Source organism: Leucoraja erinacea, chromosome 22 (genome assembly GCF_028641065.1).
Source record: "Leucoraja erinacea ecotype New England chromosome 22, Leri_hhj_1, whole genome shotgun sequence".
NCBI classification, from domain to species: domain Eukaryota; kingdom Metazoa; phylum Chordata; class Chondrichthyes; order Rajiformes; family Rajidae; genus Leucoraja; species Leucoraja erinaceus.
The window spans coordinates 18,710,191-18,731,087 of NC_073398.1; positions in this window are offsets into that span (position 1 = coordinate 18,710,191).

The following is a 20,897-nucleotide window of genomic DNA, read 5'->3' on the forward strand; positions in this document are numbered from 1 at the left end:
AATAGCCTAAGTGTCCAAATAACATTCACACAAGAATTCACAATGTAACATGATTTTCAAATCTCACTGTCATGAACATAGGCCAAATGGAAGGAATTTAATGCTTAATTCCCATAAATTAAGCCAGAAACATCCAATCAAAATATAATCAAAATTATTAATTTTTACACAACACTTGTGACTCAAACTGTTGTGAATATTTAGTTTAAAAATAGTGATCATGGAGAGAGAATAACACAAAATATAGACGGCTTATGACATAATTGTCCAAAAAAACCCAGAGGATTTAAATTATCTTGCGAGTGGGTGTTTCTGGAATTCGATCAATTGGAATGTTGCCGTTGCAATGAATTTTAATCCCACATCAGCAGGAAAGACACTACCAATCATTATGGGGCCCAAATAACATTTTCACAACATAAAATTAGACTAAAGCCACCCCAAGAAGCAAGATTATCTATATTACTAAAAATCTGATCTTGACCACTTCCTGTTGTTCTGTATATTGATTTTAGAAAAGACGCTACCACTTACGGCTGTGATTTTTGGCCATCTTACTCAGAGTCTCCCTCCGCTGCAGAGGACAAGAGGATTTTTCCCATTGATGGAAAATAAAAGTGTTATTAGTGTTTAAAAAATGTTGAGATTCTCTCTACTGAAGGCCACGCCCCTTCGGAGGGACTATAAAACCCAGAAGCGTTGAGTGCTTCAGTCAAACTCTGCAAGATGGGAGAGTGAGAGGGTCATGTCACTTAGTCTGAGCTGTGAATAACACTGAACATATGTCTACTAAACTGTGAGTGGTTTTACTGACCTATCAGTGCCCTTAATGTGGTTTGAAAATATGGTTTGGAAATGCTAAAGCTGTGTTGCCTTTAGTTTGGAAATGCTAAACCTGTGTTGCCTTTGGTTTGGAAATGCTAAAGCTGTGCTGCCTTTGATTTGGAAATGCTAAAGCTGTATTGCCTTTGGTTTGGAACTGCTAAAGCTGTGCTGCATAATTAAAGTTATGTTGCCTAATTAAAGTTGCTTTGCCTTCTCTATAATTAAAAGTCTAATCTTGACCACTTCCTGTTTGTGCTTTATATTGATTTTAGAAAAAAACGCTACCACGTACGGCCATCTTACTCAGAGTCCCCCTCTGCTCATCAGGTGCTGAGGATTTTTCCCATCGAAGAAAAATAAAAGAGTTAAAAAGGTTGAGATTCTCTCCTATCAATCAAGCCATGAAGGCCACGTCCCTTCTGGTGGGAGGGACTATAAAACCCAGAAGTGTGGGCATGGCTCAGTCTCTGCAAGATGGAGGAGGGAGAGGTCATGACTCGCTGCCTTTAATGGCCTTGCACCCTTCTTGAAATGGTATGAAACTGCACTTGAATTTGGTGGCCTTGCACCCTGCTTGAAATGGAATTTCAAGGAATAGCCGTGTCAACTGCCAACCTACCGGCCATGAGTGCTTGAGCTACCAGCACAACATTGGAATTGGTGGAGAGGTGGAATATTGCGTTAGGGACCAGGCCTTCCGTGTGATACTGGGACCCAATGGGTCCCACTTAGTCTAGTATGTAAAATAAACGGCTTACCCTTTGTTTTGTCCTGTCTTTGCGATCCGTCTCATTGTAGGCATTGAGGGCGAGGGCGTTTTACTTTAATCCAGCGATTAGATTGTCCAGCGATTTAAAAAAACAAACTGGGAACGGAAGTCCAATCGATTTTTCTTCATCAGCTAGCAGACTCAGGAAATCCTTCTTCGACGGGCAATACAAACCTGCATTTTATTTCCCCCCCCCCCCCCCCGCCCAAAGGTGCCAGAATCACTCACACGGTCAGTGGCAGAACTGCAGCACCGCTGAAGGTAGGTTTAGTAACATTGTTACATGAAGACCACCTTCCTTAACCAGTGTGGCTATCCAGCAGAATGGGCCACTGCCACATAGATTAAATAGTTATTTTCTGCCAAGCAATCTTGTCAAAGGAGATTAAAATATTCAAATTGTAACCTTTAAAGAAGTACCCTGCGGTAAGCTTTTTGCTTTGATGAAGACTCCTGCTAAAACCTGCAATATTAATGTACTGAGTATCTCAGCAATGCACCTCAGGCTGATCAGTGCATAAAGAATTGTTCACGTTTTGAGTGAGGCCCTTCAAATAAGTTGCCAGCATGCATTTCTCAAAGATTGCTCAGATGGGCTTTGCATGTTAATATTGTTTTTGTTGCAGAATTCCTAGGTTTCTTGCAACAATATGTTATTTTAACATTTGCTGTATTTCGACATTCAAAGGCTTTTTTCAAGATTTGTGCCTCTCGCTGTGACCTTATCATTTTGGGGCAAGTGATTAATAGAACCAGTTGCTGGCACTCTTGAATATATCACCCTCTTTCTATTTTTTCAATCCTGAATTCTGAATTCTACCACTTTTTTACTTTTCTGCACAACTTTTACCTTCCTCCCTGCTCCCTCTGTAGGAAGAATTAGTCAACAATACTCTGGATACCCGAGGCTCCCCTTTCTGCTTCCTTTTCCAAGAGCATGTCCTACTCTTTGTACCATCTGCTCATTCATCGCGTCATGGTGGTCCCAAAGGAAAATGCTCACCACTGCTTCCTCCTGAGATCCGCACCATTACAGAACCCTGTCTCGAATCGATGTCATTCACTCGATTATATCACGAAAGGGCTGAGAGTGCTGGATGCATCAAAGCATCTGGGGACAGATAGCTTCCCAGCTGAAGTGAATCCAGGCTGTCTTGGTACATCTTGAAATCTGGCACTTGCCTAGCAATAGAAAAATGAGCCAGATATGTTTTGCCTACAATAAGCAAGGCCATACAGAATCCAACAAATTACTACCTCATGAATCTGCAATCTGCCTGCTCTGCCTTCCTCAGAATGTACACTCTATTGTCCTTTGTCATACCAAAAAGTCTTGTGCAATAAGGGCACTGTATTGGTCCTAAATTGAACATTAAATGCCAAATTGAAAGGTCCACTAATCTGAGTGCAGAACCGCAGAACTTTATGATACACAACAGCAATGCCCACTTCTTCATTCCCAGGAAAATACTATGTACTTCTTCGACATTTCATTTTGCTGAATTCAATGGTCATTAAACATTTGTATAACCTTCTACACAAAATTAATAGTTCAGTACTTAATTTAGAAGAAGCTGAAATTTGCGCTTACAAATTTACCATTGACCCATTTTAGATACAATTCCAAATTGAATTTGCTTAGGGGCTTCTATGATTGATCAGTGCTATATTAGTAGAATATTTTAATAGAATTCTTGCAACTGTTATTTCTGAAATGTCATAATTATGTTGCATTAAGTTGCACTTTTCTTGTTCTCACAGCAGAAGACGTGTCAGGCACAAGATTTACATTTCCCAACAGGAGCTGCAGAGTATCATCACAACTGGCATGCAAATCTGAGAAGGGAAGATCATCACACATTAACAATGATCTATTCTACATGTTCCTTGATCTCCATCCCCTTTGACCCGTTTTCACACCTTACACATCCTTATCTATACACTTCCTTATCTATGTATCTCACGCTCCTTTGACATCAGTCTGAAGAAGGGCCTTGACCCGAAAAGTCACCCATTCATTCTTTCTGCATCTTTACACTGCATCTTTAGAAAGGATGGACATAAAATGCTGGAGTAACAGCGGGACAGAGAGTTGTAAATCTATGGAATTCTCTACCACAGAAGCCAATGGAGGCCAATTTACTGGATGTTTTAAAGAGAAAGTTAGATTTAGCTCTTATAGCTTAAGGAATCAAGGGATATGGGGAAAAAGCAGAAACATGGTACTGATTTTGGATTATCAGCCTTGATTATATTGAATGGCGGCGCTGGCTCAAAGGGCCGAATAGCCTACTCCTGCACCTATTTTCAATGTTTCTATATTTGTATGTTTCTAGTATCCAGCCCATTGACTCAGGTCACCACTGAACCCAGAAGCAGGGAGAGGGTCAGATGCACCAACATCTGATCTTCAGTGCCATATGTATGTGCAGATGTCACAAATTCACTGACCTCATCCAACTTCCAACTTCCAGGAAAAAACTTCCAACCCTGCAGCAAAAGATCATGACTCTCCACACCAATGAAAGGCATTCATCTATGATGTGAAAGTCCTTCGGAATGAAAGAGATTTATATGGATATTCCTAAAAACTGACCATAAAACTGCGGACATCTAACCATTAAAACTTGTGCAGCAGTTTTTCTTTTTCGCTACCACGTGGATGGTGATTAATGGCCTTTGAGGCTCAATTGCAAATTAATACAAAGTTTTAAGTCGATTTAAGGAAAAACGATTAGGCCCATATAGCCACTAATAGAAGCAGCTGGTGCACTGTCATCATATATTTTTGAAACTAAATCATTAGCTAGAGTGTATAATTAGTAGGCTGTATGTTGGAATAAAGGTCAGAGAGCAAGCTATTTAAAACAGAAGGGAGAAGATTATTATTTTTGTCCAGATGCACTGACAAGTCCATCAATCTACAACTTTTTCAGTATTGTTTGCTTCTTTCCCACAATTACCGCCCGTCCCTAATTGCTTCCCTCAATGAGGTTGCCAGGCCAATTCAAGGAGCAGTTTAGAGTCAACAACCTTTATCGCATATGGAGTCGACTAAGGATGGTAGATTTCCTTCCCTGAAGAACATTCACTGAGAAATCCATCTCCAGTCCACAGCACCAAAGGAAAATTATTGTGCGTCAGCATCTTGGAGATAGGCCAGAACATACTGTCACCGCGACAGAATGCATTTAGCATGACTGGCATGGGATAGATTTTTAGGCAGTTAGTTTTTATGACAATCTGGTGTCTTCATGCTGACCCATTATTGACGCTAGTTTCTGTTCTAGATTCTTAATTAACTGATTTTAAATTTCCAAGCTGTTATCATGAGGTTCGACTATCTACATGCAGGTTATTAGCGCGAGCATTTGGCTTATTATCCCAGCAATGTATCCATGGCAATATCATACCTTCAGATACTTGAAACTGTCCTGCAAAAAAAACGAATCTCAGTATCAGCAACTAATATAAAAATGAATGTTTTCTTGGTCTCGTAATTTCAGTGATTTTAACCAACAATGTGCTCAAAGCGCTACCAGGGTTGATGTTTTCTTTTCTCATAATGCAGCAGTCCTTTCGATATGATTATCAGCTGATCGTCCTATAGAACTTGGACTGGGTGCGGTGAGACGTGACCACATTAGTGATGTATGATTCTGTCTGCGTCACTTGCTCCGACCAGATACAAATCTTCATGGTTTTAAAGATTTGCCCTGTTATCATTGCCTTAAAAATAGATGGAATTCTCCAAACTGAAGAAATTGATCATTTACCTGTAGCTGGAAGTGAAAATTAGGTTTTGAAGTATTTACTTTTTCCCTTTTTTTGTTCAGAAAGGTGGGGGTTGCCATGAACATCCAGCAGATTAGCCTTCAGGAATGAAGCCCTTTGTGTGAAAAGTTTAGATTTGAAAAATAGCAATCCCCACGGAGAGACCAAATGTTCTCAAAATCTGCTGGAACCACATCCCTTCTATTCGAGATTGTAAAGGTGAGTGAGTTGGAGCAGATGTAGTTCTGATAGAGCAGCAAGAACAAATTGCATAGACAAGGCACCTCGATTAGCACATTACCAGGCACTACTTTCTGGCCATCAACTTTAGCTGGTAAGTTGCCATTTGCTCCAAGGCAAACTGACGGTATCCTTATATTGAGGAGCTTAACTGTTGAGGACCATTTATGTGATCACAGTCAATGATGGTTATCTCTGGCTGCTTCATAGGCCTGCGTTAGCTCAACTACACAACCAGTCAGTACACTAGCTATTGCTGTTCATAGTTTCATCAAAAAAGTGAGTTTGGTCACTTTTAGACAATATTCAGCATCTTCTGTAAAGCTGTAGTAAAAATGATTATCTACTTTGCTTAATAGTCACACGGTGTGGAAACAGGCCCTCACACCGACCAACAAATCCCATCTACACTAGTCCCACACTGTGCATTTGGCCTATATCCCTCTAAACATGTCCTATCCATGTACATGTCCAAATGTTTCTCAAACATTGCAATAGTACCTATTAATACACACATGATTTGAGCTTGTTCTTGCCTGTATCCAACATAACAGTTATAGAGTCTGAAGAAGGGTCTCAACCCGAAACGTCACCCATTCCTTCTCGCCAGAGATGCTGCCTGGCCCGCTGAGTTACTCCAGCATTTTGAGTCGATCTTCGGTTTAAACCAGCATCTGTAATTCTTTCCTACATATAATATTTTGTATTGGCACCTATTGCTCTGCCAATTTTTAATAAGATCAATCAATTTTTAATAAGCAATTGTTTCCCTGACTGCATATGTTCCTGATGACTATTTTTATTTTTATGACACATTGTAACATTCAGCTTTCTCCTCAGACTCCACGCATCAAAGTCATACATTTTTTTGGAAAGCTTCCTAAACAGTAAAATGCCAACTTCCATTAGTTTCAACAGAGTCATTATTTGATCAAAGTATTGGCACCTGCTACTCTGTCAGAACGTAAGCCCCTGAGTGATATGAATAATTTTCTACCCATCAGTTGGAAGTTAAAGGCGACAATTGATTTACAAGTAAGAGAAGATTGTGGATAACAAATATACATTTTAACTATCTGCATTAATTGATGATTTCAAATGTTGATTAATGCAATCACTCTAATTGGTTTTTTTTAAATCGCACACAGGCATCAGGACTGGGAACTCTCTTCAGAACCTCTGACACCTAGCAATTTATTTTATCCATTATTATACATGTTCCATACCACCCCCTGTTTATATGCTGTTGAAAACAGAGCCATCAAGAGTGTCAAGAGTGTTTTATTGTCATATATCCCAGATAGAACTATGAAATTCAGAATATGTAAACATAGTATGATATGGACTGTCACTTTGTCGTGGTGGAGAAGCTTGTGTGGACCTAACATCCTGAGAGCTATGCTCCTGGTAGGGCCACCCATGGCGGTAAGGTCGAGGGGGAGGTCTCTGACAAAGAGCAATCCAACCAAGATCTCAACAGTGGAACAGGCAGAGGACGATGGCTGACCTTAGTGGAGCATTACAACGGCTGGGAAGGCGGATGAAGGCTGCAGCAGAAAAGGGTTTCCGGTCATCTTGGACTCCAAGCCACTGGATCCTGACCCAGATCTGTCAAGGACCGTGGGGTGGCTGTCTGTGCACCAGTCTTCCCACGTTAAACAAAGTCACACACAGGCATCCTCCATATAGGGAATAGCACCCTGGTGCCACCCATGGGTCAGCGGTGACCGATGGGGACCTAAAAAAAAAAAGTATCATATGATAAACGATAGAGAGAAAATAAAAGTTCAGTGTGTATATTTACATACACTCACAATATATTTATATATACACATACACACATACTCAAAAAACAAACAAAATAGTGCAATAATAAGAATAGTCTCTTGTAGTTCAGAGTTTATTTGAGGTTGTAATCTTTAATAGCTACAAGTCAAAGTGGATTTTTAACATTTTAGAAATATGTCAAACCCAATCCAATTACCGAATGAAAAATCATTTAATTTGAAGGCTCTAACAAAACCAATTAAATCTGGTGATTTCCAATTAAGACCTGTGCAAACATCTTTTGTTGCAACTTCTGAATTATCTCACAGCAGAACCTAGGTCACAGATGTTGCCAGGAGCTGAACAATGAGAAATTAAACTTCTGTTCTTCCTATTATGATACCTGTAGTTCCAACAGGCTGCTTCATAAATGACCTTTTAAAATATTTATGGTACTCTGTGCAATGACATTACATTAAAAAATGCAGTTTTTCACAATTTAATCCTTTAATTGCGTTTTTTACTATTTATTGCAACTTACACGTTGACTGTTAGCTGCCACCTAACCCCAAACAATTTATGTTTGAAATCTTAAATTATCCTTCTAACATCAGAGGTTAATTTAGTCATGTAATGATTGTTTAAATCAGTATATTTTACTGATTGTATGCATCGTTATCACCTTCCCTCAGCTAAGAATGAACCATTTTATATTTCCTTGAGCATCATCTGCTTTGATCTGTCATTTTCTCACCTTTACCTTCCATACCTCCAGACTTTCTCTTCCCTGACTCTCAGTCTTAAGAAGGGTCCCGACCTGAAACGTCAGTCATTCCTTCTCTCCAGATATGCTGACTGTCCCACAGTGTTACTCCAGCATCCTGTGTCTATCTTTGTTGTAAACCAGCATCTGCAGTTCCTTCCTACACTTCTTTTAAATATTTTATCCTGGGTTTGTCTGCCTGCCAAGATCCATGGAGGTTACTGTTTTGATAAACTGAATGATAGCCTGAACACGTAATTGCATCAAATGCCAGAAAATTGCATCATAGAAAATGGGTTTGCAAACTCAGAAAGATAATGTGTTCATGGTATAAGCATGCAGTAGGTTGCTGATAAAATACACTTTTGCCAACCAGTATTGAATTGCTATCCTGAAATAATAGACGGCTTCATTTTGCTGCCGTTCCTTTTCATCCTTTCCTGGATGGCACAGTGGTGTGATGGTAGAGCTTCTGCCTTACAGCGTCATAGACCCGGGTTTGATCCTGACTACGGGTGGTGACTGTAGGAGGTTGGAAAGTTCTTCCTGTGACCGAGTGGATTTCCTCCGGGTGCTTCAGTTTTCTTCCATATTCCAATGATGTGTAGGATTGTTGGTCAATCGGCTTCTGTAAATTGTCCCTCTTGCGTACGATAGAGCTAGTATACGAGTGATCGCTGGTCGGCGAAGACTCATTGGGCCGAAGATCCTGCTTTCACGCTGCATCTCTAAACAAGTGTCCATATAGCTTTGGATGTCTGATTCATTCTGACTATTATTGACCCTTGGACTATTTTTTATCGGACTTTACTGGCTTTATCTTGCACTAAACATTATTCACCTTATTCCCTTTAGCAAGTATCTGTACACTGTGGATGGCTTGATTGTAATCATGTATTGTCTTTCCGCTGACTGGTTAGCATGCAACAAAAGGTTTTCCATGTAAATCAGTACACATGATAATAAACTAAGCTCAAACTAATTAAATCTGGTGACTGACAATTCATAGACTGCAAAGATATATTTTAAAGCTATATGTTTTTTTATTTGTTCATGTTATGTGGGAACATCACTGGCTAGAGCAACATTTTGTTCATTTTTAATTGTCCCAGAACTGAAGAGGTAGTTTTCAGTTAACCATCTTGGTGAATCTGTAACTATGTGATGAAGGAGAGCAGACTTCACTTTAAGACAATGGTTAACCACTGGAATTGTAATGACCAGTTTCATGATTACCATCGCTGAGACGAGCTTCCTTGTTAAAAAAATCTAAATTCCTCGCACTCAAATTATCCAAATGCCATCATGGGATTTAAAATTGATTACAAGATCAATGGTCTAGAACTCTGGCCAGTCACTTCACCATTACACATCTAAAATGCTTCCCCTGCCATGATCACCATAAACTAATTGATATTCTAAACCATGTTATTTAACACCACTAGAAGGTAGAAAATGCATTTCATATTATTTACCTGTACATGGGTCACTAAAACAATTTCATCACATCACGTTTTGTAAACCTTAATTGATTAAGTCTCTATCGATCCTGCCAGCTTCCATGTTAAGAAGAATTACTTGATTTGCAATTGAAAATCAAGAGTTCCAGGACACAGGCCAAATTTGGTTTGTTCAGTGGAGTCTTTCAAGATAACAAATTAATCTATTAAGTGAAAATTTGAACTTGTTGACATTATTCACACCAATCCTGAAAAGTACAAATATTAATAAATCCATGACTTTTGAGCAAGTTGTACTTTGGGCTAAAAGATGGTTGGTGCGGTAAATTGAAATGTTAGTATAATTGGTACCAGCATCAATACCAAAGCCGACTACATGAATAAAAACAAATTATAAATAAAACAATAATTAAACAGAAAGCAAAGTTTCCTTTTAACGTGTTCACAAATGACTTCCATTTTAAATGCATTGATTTAATTTCCATGTTACTGGTTTGTCCAGTTGAACAATTGTGATAACAGACAATAGCATAAACTGGCAGAAAATTGGGTCTCATTTTAAAAAAGATTGCACATACATTGAAAATAACCATTGATGTGTTCTTAGTTGCAATAGAGGATTGACAAAAGTCTACTTACTAGCTGACCAGAGATGAATACGTGCCCAGAATGAATGATTGTGGTGTGCAGAGGAAAAAGCTGGAAGAGAGGTGAGAGCGGGACAAAGTCTGGCAAGTGTAGGTGGATACAGGTGACGGGTGGGAGTTTTCTAAGCTGCAGAGATGCTCCCTGACCTGCTGAGTGACTCCAGCATTTTGTGTCTATCTTTGGTGTAAACCAGCATCTGCAGTTCATTTTTATTAAATTTCCAGTTATCATTTGATTCAATTTTAAAGTCTACGGGAGTGTAATGAACAGCCAGTATAATTTGTTCACATCTGACTTCAAAACAAATTTCTATAATATGTCATTTTGAAACAATTTGCTGTATTGTGCCAGGTTATTCACAGTATCCTTGCACATTGTTTTGAAGGTCTTTTCCATTAACTAAGCTGTATCATTAGTAAATTCAGTTGCACTTTCAGGAGATTGCAACTTTCATCACTGGGATTACCAGGGAATATTTATTTAATTATTACTTTGTGCAACAATATGAATTCCTTTGTTAATTGGTGCACACTTTAGCGTGGCAGAATATAGTACTTTAGAAGACATTTATAGTTTGAATTTTCTCCAACAGCATCCAGATTAACGAATCCAAGTTCATTTCCTTTGCAATTTAATTTAAAAGGGTCATTAACATGTCTAAAATAAATGAATTAATTATTATGTTAACACGGGACATCAAGGAATTTTATCCCAATTTTTTCTGGAAAAAACGTTTGAAATAAAGTAGAACATGTCATCATTAAAGCATTTATAGTGCAGTAAAAATGATAGACACAATAATGTTTTATTACCTCTGACAGCCTATTAGTTTATATGTTGTTAACCGGTCTACCCCCTGAAGATATTTAACTTAGAACAAAATTTCTATAGATGCTTGGTTGGAATAAATAACTAATCCCACTTGAAAAGTAGGAGGTTTGTCATTGACTTTTTGTTTTACTTTCATCATATTGATCACAGTAGTTTAGTTTATGGGTACAGCATGGACACACGCCCTTTGGCCCACCGAGTCTAGGTTTATGTTATTCCAGTTTCACATCATACACAGTAGCAACATTTTTTTTACCACTTCATCTACAAACCTAGACACAAAACGCTGGAGTAACTCAGAGGATCAGGCAGCATCTCTGGAGTTGATAGATAACGTTTCAGGTCAGAACCCTTCTTTAGACTGAAGAGGGTCTGAAAAATAGTCTCAACCCGAATTGTCACATATTCATTTTCTCCAAAAGTGCTTCCTGACCCTCTGAGTTACACCAGCATTTTGTGTCCATCTCTGGTATAAACCAGCATCTGCAGTCCCTTTTTTATTATAATTAACCTACCGCATGGAATTTGGGAGGAAACTGCAGCACCCAGAGAAAACCCAAGCTGGCACAGGAAGAACATACAATCTGTACAGACAGCACCCATAGTCAGGATGGAACCTGGGTCTCTGGCGCTGTAAGGCAGCAACTCTATCTACCACTTCACCACTGTGCAATGCAACTGATGTAATTTATTTCAATAAAAGAACACAATTTGAGCATTTGATTAATCTGATACCTCCTATTGTCAGTTACATTCCCCGTTTCATGTGAAATCTTGATTGTGATTCTCAATTGTTTTTGCTCAAGATTCCCAAATCTGCAGCCTTTTGTGTCTCATTTTCGCTCCAGTGATGTTATCTGACCCATTGAGTTCCTCCTGCATGTTGTTTTTGGCCCAATATTGCAATGCATTACTCATGACATGTCAAAGCGGAATGAGTGGTACTACAATGTAAAGTATGATATTGGTTAAGAAGGAACTGCAGATGCTGGAAAATCGAAGGTAGACAAAAATGCTGGAGAAACTCAGCGGGTGAGGCAGCATCTATGGAGCAAAGGAAACAGGCAATGTTTTGGGCCAAAACCCTTCTTCAGCCTGGAAACATTGCCTATGATATTGGTTACATCAGTCTTCTTGCTATGGTAAATGTAATGTTTGTTCTGAAACATTGGGCCACCTGTAAGGCATCAAAGGTATTGTGTGAAAGAAAGGTACAGAAGCGTAAACAACAGGAAACACTTGCCGCCAAACCACGTCCTGCCCTCCACTCCTGCCCTCCACTCCTGCCTCCACAACACAGACTCATATATATTTAGAAGGATCCTCCCAAGGATTGTTGATGATTAGGTTGAAGGGTTGTAGTAATTATGCTGCTGGTATTTCTATGAATTATTAGAAAGGTAAAGTCACACGATATTGGAACTTTACTTAAACCTTCAGCAATGCCAAGAACAAAAGCAGAATGTCAGGGAGATTGAGAAAGGAACAATAAATGGGTTCCAACAGGTAGCAATATTGCTGGACACAAAGAACTGACTGAGTAGAGCCAGTGTTTGAACCAGTTTCCTGCGGGGACTGCAGCTTCGACGGCGGTGTAGATGCTGGGACATCTACAAGGAGCGGGCGATGCCTTACCGGGTCGCCTTGCGGTAATCTCCGGGGCACTGTGACCGTCGACAGCACCGCGGAGCCTGGGATCCGAGATCGCCAGTGTCGGGGGTTCGGCCGGCGCGGCCTGTGAACTTTGGTCGTTGCAGTCTTCGGGGGGGAAGCGGCCGCTTCAGTCCAGGCCGCTGATGGATGTTCACCGACGCCGATGGTCCAGCTTCACGGCAAGAGGGCCTGAAGACACCGGGCTGGCTGAGGAGGCCAGATATAGGCCCCGACCTCGGGTGGACTATGAGGGGGAGAACTGGATATTTTTGGTGCCTTCCCTCACAGTGAATTCTGCTGTGGGGGGACGTTTCATGTTGATTTCTATAGTGTACTGTTTCTGTGTCTTTTTTCTTTTTCTCTTTTTTCTCTTTTTTGATTTGTATGAATTTATTGCATTGATCTGTTCAATTAATTTAATCAATCTCTGTAAAGCACTTTGGTTCAAATACTGGTTTTGTTGAAAAGTGCTATATAAATAAATATTATTATTATTATTATTATTATTATTAGTGTTGGAGAACTTCCCCTGGGGCTCTGTATGTATCTACAAGGTATGGTCATCCAGAACACTCTTGTTTCCTGACAAGGTGGTAGATGCCATGTCGCCCAGCATATAACCCTTAGCTATTATCATGTTTTATTTTAGTGGTGCCTGCCATTCATAGCCCAGAACTTGCTGCTGTGGTTTGCTGCCAGTCAACAGTGTAATTGGCATCAGCTGCTTTCACACTAACAGGGAGCACAAGTCGCTGGCATGAGAAAGAATGCATGCTGTTTAATCATGATTCCCAAAGTCGTTTAGGGGCTATTGGATTCATCTTCACTATTCCTTCAATTCAATCAACATAAATATGTATCCAACCTCCTGCTAATGACAATTACACGTCATTGAGAACTATACAATTTCAACATGAAGATAGACACACAAATCTGGCATAACTCAATGGGTCAGACAGCGTCTCTGGAGAAAATGAATAGGTGACATTTCAGGTTGAGGCCCTTTTTCAGGCTTCCTTTTCTCCAGACATGCTGTCTGGCCCACTGAGTTACTCCAGATTTGTGTGTCTATCTTTGGTTTAAATCAGCATCTGCAGTTCCTTCTTACAAATATCAACATAAATACTAGTTTACCAAAGCTAATAAATAATTTTCTGATCTTTCATCAGTCACCATATCCTGTTTTGTCTGGATAGTGAAAACCACAAATAGTGAGAACCACAATACCTTCTGCTTTAACTGTTAACCAAAGATCCACACCTTCCAAAATCAGAAAACGATTGGTTCCAATTATATATATTTGATGTTACCAGAGAGCAATGATTCCATCAAAAGCTTTTTATTCTGGCAATAGAGGGCCATGATAAAGTTGGCATTTCTCAAAGTGAACATCAATTATTCTTAAAATGCCCAGCAAGCTTACAGTATAAATTTATTTTCAATATGACGGAAATGTGCATCTAAGTTCTTAACATCCTTTCCGATGAATCAAAAGTCATAACTCAAATGAATGAATGGATGATACTTTATTGTCACATGTGACAAGCCACAGTGATATTCTTTGTTTTGCCTATGCAAGGTATGCAAAGAGTTGCCACATAAAGGCCGGCAACAAAGTTACAAAGTATTCAATTTTTCCCAAACCATTTTTAACACAAGAAGGAACTCATCTTGATGGGTACACTTAGAGAGGATAGCTCTCAGGTGGTGTCATTTCATAGATTTCATTTCTCTGTGTAGGTAAAATTAGGCAACGAACACCTTATGTACGTTAATTAGGAATCAAATGTCTGCTGAGGAAGTTATTATAATGCAAGGGTTAACCAGGCTTTTAGCTAAAACTAGTAGTTTCATTCTCTATTGAGTCATAAAGTGATGCAGCTTTGGAACAAGCCCTTCAGCCCAACTTGCCCACAATGGCCAACATGTCCCAGATACATTAGTCCCACCTGCCCGTGTTTGCTCCACATCCCTCCAAACCTGTCCTGACCATGTACCTGTTTAACTGTTTCTTAAAAGTCGGGATAGTCCCGGCCTCAACAACCTCCTCTGGCAGCTTGTTCCTTGCACCCAACACCCTTTGTGTAAAAAAGTTACTCCTCAGATTCCTATGTCTAGCAGGCTTACTGAAAATAATAGGTGCTCATGAAAATAATTGGGCTGTCTTGGAAGAACTGGTAAATAATAAGGCCTAGGTGCATGCAGCTGCAAGGACATACAGCAGTTAGATAGGATAAGATTAGTTTTGTTCCTGATGTACTGAATAAACCAATTTTCAGTTTTGGGAAGGATAGCTAATTTTAAAAATATTGTTGGACTACCGTCTTAAAAATAAAACATAGTTGACTGTTATTTGTAAATTACGGTGAAGCACAGGGTTGGTTTATATGAGTGCATTCTGAGAGCAACCTCATCAGAATTCAATTCAGGCCATGATTCTGAAACGGTACCAGAACCCATGGGCATATAGCTGTCGTACAGAGTTCTCGAAAAGCTATGTGTAGGAAGGAACTGCAGGCGCTGGTTTAAACCGAAGATAGAAGCAAAATACTGGAGTAACTCAGCGAGACAGGCAGCATCTTTGGAGTGAAGGAATGGGTGAGGTTTCCAGACGAGACCCAGAGTCTCAACCCGAAACGTCACCCATTCCTTCACTCCAAAGATGCTGCCTTCTCGCTGAGTTACTCCAGCATTTTATGTCTATCTCGAAAAGCTTATGCAGTTAAAGAATGTGTGATATTCAGTGTTTATTTGCTGTTTTGCTTCTGTTTCGTTGTAGCTATAGTTGTAGTTTTATTTTCATTTTTTTCCCCTATTCATTTTATATTGTTTGAATGTTCTTCCTCCATTATTGACCAAAATTCCCAAAACCTGCACATATATTGTTACACCTTCTGAACAGAAGCTTTATCTGAGAGGTTACAATTGTGTATAATCTCCAGCAATCTAGTCATAATATCCTTGTGCCAAATCAGTGATCATTATGTTGCTGGCTAATAAAAGAGAGATAGTTTGTCATTCTCGTCAAAGGGTGCAGTGGACCGGCAACTATTCGAGCAAATTAGATTGTGTAGTAATTTCATGGTTATTCCAATTTTTAAAACTCAGAAGCCCATTGCGCTCATTTCTAGTTAATGGTGTAATACATTGTTTATTCTGCGAATTAGTTTCTGAAAACCTTCCAGGATATCCTGACCCAAAATAAACAGCAACTTGTATTTTTATGCAGACTAAATCAATTGCAAATGATGAAATATTGAATCAAGAATGTTAGAAATATGTGTAGATTAATCGGTCTCTGTGCAAAGGAATGGTACAGTGATGTCTGGAGTGAAAGCATTCATTGCACTCCGAATAAAATCATTGTGATAGAGAACTAGAAGGCATAGTCTTAATGTGAGAAGGTCAAATTTAAAGGAGGTGTGCAGGACTTTTTTTTTTACATAGTGTGGTGAAAGCCTGGAATGCGGTGCCAGGGATGGTGGTGGAGGCAGATAGGATAGTGGCATTTAGGAGGATTTCGGATAGGTACATGAATATACAGGGAATGGAAGGATATGGATACGTGTAGGCAGGGGAAATTATTTAACATGGCATTATGGTTGGCACAGATATTATGGGCCAAAGGGCCTGTTCCTGTGCTGTATGTTGCATGTTAATTGACTGTGAGGGAAGGAGTTTATCTATCACATTGATTTAATTTTTTTCTTTATTTTTCGAACAGACCCAATTGATGAATTTCCCCAAAAATGAATCGGTTGGTTTCTTGGCAAAGGGTGAATTGCAAATGTTTTGAAATAGGAATCGAAACCTTCCTGATCTTATACAATGAAGCTTTCTTTGGAACCCGGCAAGGGCAGGCCATCAAAACGCACCTCGGTTACTTGTTTAAACGTTAGAATCATGCAACTTGCCTCTATTTTTAATCCTCAGTCATCCTGAAAACTCAGGAGAAAAAAGTAGTCAAGAAAGGCAACATCCATAAACTGTGCTGCAAAACTAATGCCAATTATTGGATTAATCTACCTAAATTTCATGAATAAGGAACAACTAATAGATAGTCTTCTCATTTCAAACAGGAAGGTTTGACATTGTGAACCACCATTTGCTTCCTCTGCCCTTGGTCAGGCAACCTTTCCAACTGCAGCATACACCATGTCAAGGATGCCCCTCATTTGCCTTGTCCTATATCCACACATTGTTCATAGCAGGGGTCAACAACCTATGGCCCCCGGGCCACATGTGGCCCATAACCTGAAATCATCTGGCCCGCAGGCAGATATTTTTTACCGTAAACATCCGGCCCGCCAAGCGCTGGGTGCGGCCGAGCTCCGAGCACCGAGCGTGGCTGATCGCCGAGCACCGAGCTCGGCCGAGCTCTGGCTGTACCGCATCCTGCGCAAAGCTGCCGGCACGGCCGCGCATCCTTCTGTGAACATGTTTAAGAAAGAACTGCAGATGCTGGAAAAATCGAAGATAGACAGAAATGCTGGATAAACTCAGCGGGCGAGACATGCAAGGATCGCATGAGTGCCTCACCCGCTGAGTTTCTCTAGTATTTTTGTCTACCTTGTGAACATGTGATTTGATGCCTGCCATCCGGGGTGGGCTGGGGGCGGGATCCATGTGTACACTTGATAGATGTGGCCCGCCATCCGCTCACAGACGTGCAACCTGGCCCCTATGCAGAATTAGGTTGCTGACCCCTGCTTTATAGATACAAAATGCTGGAGTAACTCAGCGGGACAGGCAGCATCTCTGGAGAGATGGAATGGGTGACATTTTGGGTTGAGACCCTTTTTCTAGACCGATGTCAGGGGAGAGGGAGATACATAGACAAGGAAGTGTAAGAAGTGAGAACAGGACAAAGGGAATGGAGATCAAGGAAAATGTAGAATATCATTATTAGCTGGGAGAAGGTAACAACAAAGGAAACAGATATAAACTGTAGTCGGGGACAGTAGGACAGGTCGAAGAATGCTGACCTGCGGGTGATGCCCGGATAGGGTCAGGGTTAGGGTTACAACGTTGCTGTTCCCGTTCCCGGCCCCTGCTGCTTATCGACCCGACCGGTAGAGCCGGGCAGCAGCCACTGGACTAGGCTGCGACCACCTTCAAAGTGCGGGCACTGCTGGTGGCCGCCGATCACTGCACCAACACGCACTTCTGCCGGTACATGCCAAGCGAGTCGGACCTGAGCTGCCTCTTGTAGTTGAGCGACGCACGATGTCAGGCGGGAGCCCCAGCTGCCCGCTCTGTTGGGGGCTGCTGGAGGCCAGGTAACTCTTCGTGTTGCTGCTGGCCCCGCTGCTGTTGCTGCTGCCTTCCTTGTAGAGCTGCCCAAACCATTGGGCTCCACTTTGCACCCCCTCGCCGTTTGGCTCTTCATGTACTTGGCCTTGTTGGCAGCCAGTCTCTACATGGCTGATGTAGGGTGGGGGGCGGGGGGCTAATTTCTGTGTAGTGCATTATAATGTATTTATGTGAGAAATACCGATTTTCCCAACATAATACTGATTTTCAGCCATCAAAATAAGGAAATGCTCCGTGAAACTTGGCAGCTCTGCAATTAATCACAATCACATTATGTTTGAAAATTCAAAATGTGCTTTGTGATCTAGAATTTGTTATAATAGTATGACAGTAAAATTGGTTAGTTTGAAAGTGATCATAGTAATGTAAATGCACCATTTAGTTTGACTTCAAGTTTTTGTTACTGCAAAAACTTACAGTATTTTATTTGCAGTTTTTGCATGCTCCTTTATAACATTTTACAACAGTACAACTTGATTATTCAAACAAGGACAACTTCAATTCTTGATTTTTAAAAAAAAATCTATACAACAATGGCCCCAATAATCCCATTCCACCCACTCATCCCATACTCACTTGACTCAACCAAAATTATTTCTGAAATATTGGTCATAAATTTGGTGCAAAAATGCTCCAAAATAAGTCTCAGAATGCACCAGAGGGCATCTAAAACCCCAGAGCTTCCAGGGCCCGCTTAAGGGCCCTGGACCAAGCTGCGAGGGGCTTCACGCTCGTGATGTGCGTTGCGCACACATTATTTCACATAAAATGTTTGTAATCCTGTCATGCCACCCCCCTTTTTCAAAAGCTTCGTATTGGCCTGAACTTGTCTATTTCTTGTTACAGACGTCAATCAGTCTGTTTCATGTTGCCAGCTTTCCCTGCTTTTATTTGCACTCTGGTTGCTGTGCAATTGCTTTGTGTACCTGGAAAGTAATTGTAATGTATATATTGAGCCTTGTGATATTTATTTGGACTTCAATAGCACTTGGTTTGTTCACTACCTGCATCTAAGACAGATCAAATTATTGGAATTCGACACGTGGATTCCCTTGAAAGCTCAAAAGAAGCCACAATATAACCTTGTTTATTGGCTGCCTCCACTATCATCCACCCGCCGCCAGCCCAATTGAATCTAGATGATTTGTTTAAAGGTGAAATTGAGATGGATATTGCTCATCAAATTTCAGGACCGATGCATGACAGCAATTCCGTTGAAATCGTGAATTTAACATCAATGTGGACCAAGCACCTGGTCTTGTTCCAGAGAATCAAATTCCATCATAATCAAAATGTAATATAGTGTAGCTCCCTCTGTTGCACATTTGTCCTTTGGAAATAAAAAAAAACAAAGGATTCACTGTTATTCTTTTGATAATTATTTTATTCTGTCTGCAATCTGTGAAGGTAAGCTTTTGTTTACTTCTTTTAATGAGAAAGTATCATGTTGTCAAGTACAATGGAATTAATACGAGTGCTGGTTTCATCAAGGTTTCATTAATGAAAACTCTTGACGGATGCCCAGTTTGGTTCTGTTATTCCAGTCAGAAAGGAAGATTTGCATTTATATGGACCCTCTCACATACCCAGAATTATTCAGCACCTGATTTAGGTATCTATCTACATGTGCAATATATAGCAAAGCTGCCCTTTTTTACTCTTGCAATTTATTTTTACATTTTTTAATGATAATGTTTTTTGTTATTGTCTTCTGTATATTGTTTTTACCGTGTGTGAGCAACGCACCGTCATATTTCTTGTATGTGTACAAATCTGGCCAATAAATTGATTCTGATTCTGATTCTGTTTCTGACTCTGCTACATCATTCATAGCATTCTATAGCATTCTGCTATATTCATCATGCCATAACATGATGTATTCAAGAGAGTTAAATCTAGCTCTTCGGGCTAATGGAATCAAGGTTATGGGGAGAAAGCAGGAACGGGATACTGATTTTAGATGATCAGCCATAATCATATTGAATGGTGATGCTGGCTCAAAGGGCCGAATGGCCTACTCCTGCACCTATTTTCTATGTTTCTATTCCTGTGATAAGGAAAACAGAGTGGCTAGTTGTCCACTGCAAGCTCTACAAACAGTTGTGTGATAATGATTTTTTTTCCTACTGCTCGTAGGCCCATCTTGGTCATGACTGACCATGGGTGATGCATCCTGGTCGGATGCAAGCCTGGGCGATGTCATATGGAGGACAGGCTGTTGCCAATGCAGCACGTTCCCCCTCTCCACACTGCTGACCGATCGAAAAGAACAGCAGGGCCGTTACAGTTTGGCACCAGGAGCTGCCAGAGCGAGGTGTAGACAATGACGAACTGCCTTAGAGGCGCCGACTCCAGATTTTCTTGAGGTTTATTCATGGAGCCTTTTCCATGACTGGGTATGGCCACAAGGCAGTGGAGGTTTTAAATCAGAGTTTTCCCTCCCCTAGATGGACTGCCTTCCCAGACTGACGAGCCCCATCTGCCCAAAACGTATGGGGGCGGGAGCGTCTACCTTCCCGTGCAGGTCTATAGCACCTGCCCACTACTTACTGCTACTTCAAAGATAAATATTAATCATGACATTAAAACTTTTCAAAATGACAATATGCAATCCTTTACATCCACCTGTGGGGATGTTTCAATGTCTCGTTTCAATGTCTCATTTAAAAGGCAGCTTTTCCAACAATTCCTTACATTCTCCATGTTGGGGTACCCAAGTCTCTTGAGTTGGACTTGAGTCTGTAAATTTTGGAATAATTCTTCTCTTCATAGCTATGTGTACTCATATTACACAAAGCTGTGATCTCCAAGTCATGTGTGATTATTCCAAAAATAATCTGGTCCTCATTACCAT